The following is a 9,079-nucleotide window of genomic DNA, read 5'->3' on the forward strand; positions in this document are numbered from 1 at the left end:
GGAACCGGGGATTGAACTCAGACCCTTGTGTTTGCCAGGGAAGTACTTATTCTACTGAGCCATCTCCCCGGCCCCTGATATTCTAAATAGGTATCAATCACCTGGAAAGACCCAAGTGAGTCACTAGCCCAACCCCCAACAGAAAGAGACCCTGTCCCGCATTCCAACCCCCAACAGAAAAAGACCCTGTCCCCTATTCATGCCCGCTTGCTACGTGACTCACTTTCCCATTTGATACTGGATTTAATCAGTTTTACCTGAGCAATGGCTTGTAATCCCATTGGCTGACCATAGTTTTGTCCCACCTCCTGCCCACCTAAGCGAGTTCCCATTCTCTCCGCCTTAGCCCCATGTGGTTTTACACTATAAAAGTCCCTGGAAGAGACAGCTTCCCGGGAGAACTACCCACTCGGGCCCCCCTCCTGTCCCTCTCTTGGACAGGAGCTTTCTTTCTCTCAATAAATATATTCTGCTCATAACCTCCGTTTGTTCCTAAAATTCATTCTTCGGTTTTAGAGAACACGAACTCAGTGCAGGTCAGGTCCAGAGATCGTTTTTTCTCTATGTCATTTGGAGGTTCCCTGTATGGTTCAGAGGCCACCCACCCGAGACAGTTTTTCTCCTTGTATCACCAGACAGTGCCATGCACTTTCTCGGGCCGCATTACTGTGTCCATCACCTCCTCAAGAAGGGCTGCTCCCGGGGAGGGCCGCAGGCATCCAGGGCCTTCTGCAGGCCTCACTCAGAGGCGGCCATCCTGTTCACGCCCTCCTCCTGTGACTGATGCCTCCAATCACGGAGTCCCTCCTGGTGGGTGACTCACGGTGGGCGTGGGCCCACACCCAGACACTGGCTCAGGCAAGGCAGGCCCACACCTCCTGACCTCCTGACCTTGGCCCTGTGAGGCTGAGTGTGATTCAGGGAGGCCTCAGAGCCTGGGCTTCCTCTCAGCACTATGGGGCCAATGAACACGCAGGGGTCCGAGGAGCCGATGAGAACGCGGGCTTCACAGAGGGCCAATGAGAGCACAGGCTTCTTGAGGGTGGGAGAGAAACAAGGTCTCAGGGGAACCAAGAGAATGGGGGCTTCGGTGGTGATGAAAATGAGGCCTCACAAGGGCCAGTGAGAACAGGGGTTTTATAGAGGGCCAGTGAGAACAGAGACTTGGAGGAGTCCATTGATAAAGTGGGTTTCACACAAGTCAATGAGAACACGGGCCTGGAAGGAGGCCTATGAGAATGTGGATTTCACTGGACAGCCAACGAGAACACAGGCTTGCAGGGGGCCAGTGAGAACACGGGCCTCACGAAGCCCAAAGAAATCAGGTGTTTTATAGGGGGCTGATGAGAACAGGGGTTTGGGAGGCCCCTTGAGAAAGTGGGTTTCACACAGGTCACTGGTTTTGTGAGGCTTTGGGGGCCAAGGACAACAAGGGCTTGAGCAGGCTTAGCGGGGCTGCCGGGAAGGTCATGAACATGTGTCCTGTGCAACACAGAGCAGAGACAAACATGGGAGGGCTTCACACACATTACGGTACTATGAGCCGAGTGCCCAGGCCTGTCCCAGCCATTCCTCCACCATGTGAGAGCTGAGAGTGGGTGTTTCAGAGCCCGCCAGCAGACCATGCTAGCACCAGCTGGGACAGCAGCGTAGTGTACTGCTTCCACGTGCGGGGTAGGAGAGTCCAAGCCACAGCCTGGGGACAGGCGGGGTCCAGCCACTGCCCTTGGGGCTGGGAGCCGAACACAAGAGCTCCCGGACTGTGCACTGCCCATCTCCCCTCCTCCCCACACAGAGCCCTGGCCAGAAAGCCAACTTCTGTGGAGGCCCAGGATTTCTTCCTGGAAACCTCTAAACCATCTACACAAATGCACACGGGGCCCTCAGGCGCACAAGTGTCTCCACTGTGCCAGCTCCCAATCAGGGCTGTGACTAAGCACAAGGACTGTGTGGCTCATACACTTGGCCCTCTGTGACCACCGGTGGGTTCTGCACCTACAGATTCAACCGGTTGCAGATCAAAAATACATGGAGAGCACCTGCCTGGCAAGTGCAAGATCCTGAGTTTGATTCCCAATACTTAAAAAAAAAAAAAAACTTGGGGAAAAAGGGTAACTACAGTGAGCACAGACAGGCTGTCACCTCTGCTTATCCCCAAACGGTACAGCGCTACGAGTTCTTCCAGAAGCTACGCTGCATCAGGTATTGTGAGTGGCCTGGAGAATTTCAAGTGTGCAGGAGGACATGTGCAGCGTCTACGAGAACACAGCACCACTGTATACAAGGCACCTATGCACCGGTGGACTCTGCAGCCCATACTCCTCCCCCTGGTATCGGGCCTGGCGCCTGTGCAGGATTCCCACCTCTCACGCTTCTCTGAGGGCTTATATTGTCCTCAGTATTCAGAGGGGGAAAAAGGCACAGAGAGGTTAAGCAACTGCCCTAAGGACACCCAGCAACTAAGCCACTCTGAACCCTGCCTCATTTTATTAAGTGCTCCAACCAACCCTCAAGGCCAGTGCACTGCACTCCCAGACCCTCCAGTGTCCCAGCAACCATGGCAGGCAAGCTCTGGAAAGGCCCTGTGGTCGAAGCTCCACTGCCAAGACCCAAATGGCACAGTTCAGGCTGCCCTGAGCGCACAGCAGTCCTCTCGCCTCCCGCGCCGTCACTTGGGGCAAGGCCGCTGTGCTGTCCAGCAGGATGAACATTCTGGGGCTCAGCAGCCGCGCCATGGCCCGAGGTGAGGGCTGCTTCCACGCAGCACTGCATACTGCATGCTGTTGTCGAGGCTGAGACAGCCACACTTTCAGTCCATCCTGCAAAGGCCCTGGACAGAGACTGGTCACCCAGGCACCAAAGGCTGCACCAAAGGTAGGACCTGCTGCACAGCCACCAGGAGCTCCCTGTGGCTCAGGGCCAGCTGCTCACACCTGCCCACGGTAGTCAGCAGCATGGCCTAGGGTGAGGGCACAGAGCACCAGTGGTTAAGGCTTCCCTGGCTGCCTGCAGCTCTGAGACAAGGGCCCCACAGAGAGGGCTTCTCAACCCACAGACGTCTCATTCATAGCAATCCATCACAGGCAGCTGCACTCCATTGTGGCTGTCATGGATTTGGATGAGTTACTAAGCCTCACCTGCGTGGCAGCCCTGAAGTCTTCCTCTCACCTGGCCAGGTATCCTCAGGTCTTCTCTGTTCCCCCGAAACCTTTCCTGTCACTTCTCAGAGGACATCAGACAGCCTGGGAAGTGGTGATCCGCCCATAGCTGGAGGGGCTTTCAAGATATGGGCATGTCCCAGGGCCTGCAGGTAGGGGGCAGGGGTGGTGACCCACACCACCAGCCACCTGCTGCTGATCAAGGGCTGGGGGAACCGGTATCTACCTCCTGGATTCATCCACATCCCATTCCAATGACTCCAGGCCCCAGCGCTCTGGGCCCCCAAAGGGCCTGGCCTGGGGCGAGTCTGCCTCCTACACTGTCCTGGCGTCCTGGAGAGCTCGTGCACCCTGAATTCATCAAGACCCACTGGGCTTCTGGCCCAGATGACCCCAGATGCAGCCTGGGGGCCTCAACCCACATTTGTACTGGACCTTCCCAGGCCAAAATGGGTCCTCTTCTAGGCGATCTCAAGTACCCATGGACTCCCGAGTTTTCTCACACACCCTGCACCCTACTTGGCCCAGCACAGGCAGTTGTGAGGCAGGTGCCCACTGCTGCTGCTGCAGAAGAAACCAGGTGTGGGGGAGACTGAGCAAATCTACCAGGGGCGGGGGGCTGGGGGTGCCTGCTTGCTCCATGCTCAGCTCCCCCCAGTGGAGGCCACAATCTTGGGGGAGACCTCACCAACATTAATGAGAGATAAAGGCTGGGCTTTGAAATTCAAATTCATCTGCAGTTCCTCATCAACTTCTTAGTGAGACTATGGCTGCAGACCGCCTTTTCCAGACCTAATCGCTTTGATGTTACTAATGAAAATGTGAAAGGTGATTAGGAAGAGCGCTTTCTTCCTCTCTTCGGGAAAGTGTGTGATGAACCGCATATGGGGCTTTCAGGTCCCTGTGAAGCTTCCTTTTGTGGGGGAGGACCCTGAAAAGCCAAATGTGTCTGAGGCGGAGCCTGAGCTGCGGTGACCTCCTAAGTGACCGAGGAAGCTGGTGGTGCCAGGTGCTTCAGCTTAGGCCATCTCAGACTCATGGGGCAGCCTGGCACAGCACCCAGCCCTCCTCCCTCAGCCAATCGACAAAGATTGACAGAGCTCTCCACAGGCCCCATCCTGAAAGCTGACCTCCAGGGAAAAGTGTCACTCCACCCCCAGCCAGCCACCCCAGCTGCACATCTGTCCCCTGCGAGGAGGGGCCCGGGCTTTGTTGCCAGATGACTCAGGCTCTAGATCTGGGGAGAATCGGAGGAGAAAGAGGCAGAAGGAGGAGGGAAGAGGCAGGCAGGACATGCCCTGTTTCCCTTGCTGGCTGTCTCCAGATGGGAGAGTGACACCTGGTGACCGTCACTGCCACTGTCACACCTCCAGGCTGAGGACCCTCCACTTGGCATCGGCGTTAAGTGCAAACATTATGACTTGCAGCCCACCTCTGCTAGTCACAGCCCTACAGAGTCTGTGCCCTTGAGCTTTACTCAGCAGCCAGGAACTTCTTAGACACAGGGGCTTTTTGGATCCACTCCAAATTCTGGGACAAATCGGGGGCAAAAACTGAAGTGAGGGGCAGGGAGATAGCTCGGCAGTCTAAGTGCCCACCTGGCACGGTGGTGCACACCTGTAACTGCAGAGCTGGGGAGGCTGAGACAGGAGGATCACTATGAGTCCGAATTGCATAGTGAGACCCTGTACCAAATAAAAAAATAAGTAAATTCATTAATTAACTTTTTTAAAAAAAAAAAAAAGCAAAAAACAAAACTGAAGTGAGTGCAAGAAGTCAGTGGGGCCATGAAGAGGGAAGATGCTTCCCAGGAACTCCAACCAAGCACTCAAAGCTGCACAAAGACTAGCACCAGTGGAAAACTCTCGGGACCCACATTCCCATTCACTGGTTTCCCCTCTAGGAATCCCACCAGTTCTCTAAGCGAAGATCACGTAAAGACCCCTCATGCTCGGTGGGAGACAGGAGCATCCCCCTGAAGCACACTGACGCATACAAAGACACCATGAGCCATGTGGTGAGAGCACCATGGGATGGCACTGTGTGGCTCCTGCTCTCAGAAGCTGTGGACTGCTGAGGAAGGCCTAGCCCAGGGCGGCAAAGTCTGGAAGACTTCTGGGAGAGGAAGAGCAGGACAGGTCTTAAGGGACCAGCAGGAATAGGCCAGAGACAAGCAGGGAAAACCAGGTAGAGTGAACAGAAACACAGGTGGCTATATTTTGACACTGATATGACACCCACCTCTGGTATCCTGGGCCCTGGGCCCCGCTGACCTCCCTGTCTACTCAGCAGCACTACACACTTCGGATTGAAGCCATTGACCAAGAACCATGTGTGCTGGTGCCACAGCACACCAAACCCTACATCCACACAACTGGTGTCCTGTTTTAATGCTGACAAGTGTGCCCTGCCCACCATGTCCCATGCTGCTGCTGGGCTAGGGATCAGACAGACAGCTCCTCAGAGGCAAGCATCTTCCTCCTACTGCACTTGTGGCTCAAATCAGAGCTGCTGAGTATGATTAGGATTTAGGGTTAGTAAGACCAGAGTGCTATAGGGGGAGATAGATGTTTCAATGAATGGCGCAGTGTTCTGTTATTGAAAGTTTGAATCATATAACATCGCTCAGCAGCCGATCATCAAGCAAGTAAATCAACGTGAAATGTGAATTAATAAATGGGTGCTGTCAGGATGGGCGGCAGTGTCCTAGAATTTAAAGCTAAGGGAATCCTCAGAGATTAGCTGTCGGTCTCTGCCATTCCTCCAGCACAAAGCCACAGCCGGGCCAGCTGTCCTGGGTAGCTGACTGCCACATTCTTCTCTCTACTTACACCTCCTCCTTTGAGAGCAGACTCTTCCAAAAGCCTGAGTACCACCATCAACCTCCTCCTTCCTGTACATTCAGCCCACCTTTCCTCCTGGGGCTGGGGGTCCAGGACCCAAGCTCCTGGGTGAGACACATCAGCTCCTCCACAGTACCCCTACCTGGGCCGGCCTGGCCTTGGCAGCCTCCTCTGGTCCTGGGCAGGCAGTGGCGTAGTGGCTGTGAGGACACACCGGGCTCCTGACCACCCCACCTCCAGCCAGCCTCAGAAGTATGCTGCTCACCTCGGGCATTCCAGGACACCAACAAGCAGAAGGGATCAGGCACTTCCTGCCCTGCCCCTGGCCCACTCATCCAGCAGCCCTGGACTATCTTGCAAGCCGCCCCCCCCTCCCCGGAACGGGCCTCTGACCATATGTGAGCTCCCACCCGCCTGCCACCTCCCCTCTCACAGAGAACAGACCAGCCGCCCAGTCCCCAGGCGCTGTCCGCGGTGCTGAAGCCGTGCGGCGGCTCTGTGTTGCTGAAACCGCGGAGCCCATCCGGTCCTTGGGAGGCCAGGTTCCACTCCCGCCTTACCCGGGAGAGGGCGCTAATCAGTTTCTTCTTCCAGATTTTATCTTGATTTTTTAAAAAAGTCTTTGCGCCACTTGCAGAAGCAAAAGGCAAAATTGCAACTCACATTTACACAGCTGGTCTCACGCACAAGCCTTCTGACTTGACTGAAAGCTACCCGCTGTTCCTCCTCAGGGAAGCGGGGCTCTGTGCCTGGGGGCTGTACGGCGTGGCTGGCTGCCCGCCCTGGGCACAGCCCCCTGATCTGCCCGCAGAAGCCCACACCCACAGGCCTGCTCAAAACATGGGTACTTGCTTTAGAGTGCACTGGAGAGACACTACAAGCCACAAGCATGTGACATCTCAAAATGACCAGCATTCAGCTTAGGAAAGGAAAACGAACGCTTGCTTTGAAAGAGATCGCAACCCCACTGCAAGCAGCCACTGCCGGCTCACAGCCAGCACTTCCTACTTTGCTTTGCAGTTTATTGGAAGGATGAGGCAGACCTCGCTGGGTTTTGCCAGCATTGCCTGACATAGGAAGAGCGAGGAAAAGCCCACCCAATCTCCTGGGTCCATCGGAACGCTTGGACCAGTGTGGCTACACTCTGAGGAGCAAGGACATGGCCCCCAGGGACTAGCTGGGCCGGTGTCGTGTGGGGGCTCTGCAGGCAGCCCCTGCATCTGGAGACCCCAGGAGCACGCACCTCCTCAGCTTCCAGCCTCAATTCCCCAAATAATCATCTGATCCAAGATACTTCAAACTCTGAAAGTTTTTCTTCAACTTTGGTCCCTTCCCAGTACTGCCAGCCAGCCTCCCAAGAAGCCCCACACAGCTCAGAACCAATGCCACAGAGGCAGAGTCGGACTCTTCCTGCTGTGCCCACAGTGCCTAATGCAGCGGGCGCAGGTCTGGAGCGGGGCCACTGGGAACAGCTCTGCCTCCTTTGATGTGGGCCACCTGACACACACAGCAGCCACCAGGCCTGGCTGAGACGCTGAGGACACACCAGCAGCAGTGCAGACTCAGGCATGCATCTGAGGTGGTGCAGGTGTGTCCAGGAAGTGACCCTTGCAACAGGGGGAGCTGCCAGCCTCCTCCAGGCCACATGGCACATGCTGGCCCTTCCTGCTGCCCAGGACAGCAGGCGGAGGCAGAGGACATCTGGTCTCTTCTCTGCCCCGTCTCCTCCAGCTGCTTCCCCACCCTGCCTGGATGTACCCCGGCCTGGGGAGCTGTATCCCCCTCTCCAGCTCCTTCCCCTTCCGAGGCAGGCTTGCTCTCCACAATACCCCACTTACCAGCTGTGTGCTCAGGAACCTCACCTCAGTAAACCCCCTCAGATGTGCTCAGTTTACTATGCCTGGGCTTCTGAGCTATCTCTTAACACTTCTTTCTTTTTAAAAACTGAGGTGAAATCTGCATTCCATGGAAGTAACCTCTGGAGAGCTGCTCTCCAGCAGCGTTTAGTACACGCACAACGCACGTTGGGCAACCACCGCTGCCACTTCGTTCCAAAACATTTCCATCACCCCAAGGGGGGCACATGGCCCCTTTCTGCAGGGTACTCAGACGTCTGCCCCACTGGAAGATGGGCAAGCGACCCCCAGCGCCAGGACCAGCATCCCTCCGTCTCATCATCTTTGTCCACAGCCACTGGGAACATGTCACCGAGGAACTAACACGCACAGGTGTGCTCACGAGCTTCCGGAGTCTCCCAGGTGTGCGGCCAGCACCGGGTAGCATTTTCCAGGCACCAACAACGTAGCCCACAAATGTCATTGAAGGGGTGCCCACTGGAGGCTGCGCCTGGGCCAGGGACACAGCAGCACAGGCTTTGTATCAGGAGACAGCCCTCCAGGGTCCCTGCCAGGGATAGGGGGCAGTGGTATCATGGAGATTCTGTGATGATATGGGGCTACAATGACAGCCACTACCAGTGTCGCTGACGCTGACGGGCTCAGAAGTTTCTGCTCTGCAGAGACTGGGCCGGCCCCACCCCAGGCCTCACAAAGTCACTTACCACACAGCCTCATATGCATCTCTTCCAAGTGACTAACGAGCTATTTCTCCAACTTGACAACAACCGGGCCAGGGTCCCAGCCCCCAGGAGCCGAGCCCCTTCACAAGGATAATGTGCCCTCTCAGCCTAACCTGAGACCAGGAGGCAACATCTGTCACCCCACACCACCGCCTGGGATCATCAGCACAGCTAATTACACTAATTGTAATATCGTTTCTGTCTTGCTGCTAATACATTTAGACTTGCTAATCAAATCAAACCATTCCACCTTGCCACGCTGCCTTCAAATAAACATTCCTGCAAAACAAGAAATAAATAACTTCCAAGCTTTATCCTCCTTTCTGTACCACTGTCTGCAGAGACACAGGGTGCGGGTAGGAGCTTTTGGTCTCCGGGACCAAAGCCACAGAAGAAGCGCAAAGAGAAGCAACTTTGATTGTCTAAAGCTTCCCACCAAGTTGGAAAAAGAGAGAACAGAGGGGAGTGCAGAAAGACCTGGAGCCCGGGGGGTGAGAGGG

General features: G+C 55.6%; 1 protein-coding gene across 2 annotated transcripts in view; it reads right to left on the reverse strand.

The window, feature by feature from the left end:
- Phf21b (PHD finger protein 21B) overlaps positions 1-9,079 on the reverse strand; it is a 60,382-nt gene that overhangs the window by 31,665 nt on the left and 19,638 nt on the right. The window lies entirely within an intron of this gene.

This window comes from Octodon degus, unplaced genomic scaffold (genome assembly GCF_000260255.1).
Source record: "Octodon degus isolate 3935 unplaced genomic scaffold, OctDeg1.0 scaffold00153, whole genome shotgun sequence".
NCBI classification, from domain to species: domain Eukaryota; kingdom Metazoa; phylum Chordata; class Mammalia; order Rodentia; family Octodontidae; genus Octodon; species Octodon degus.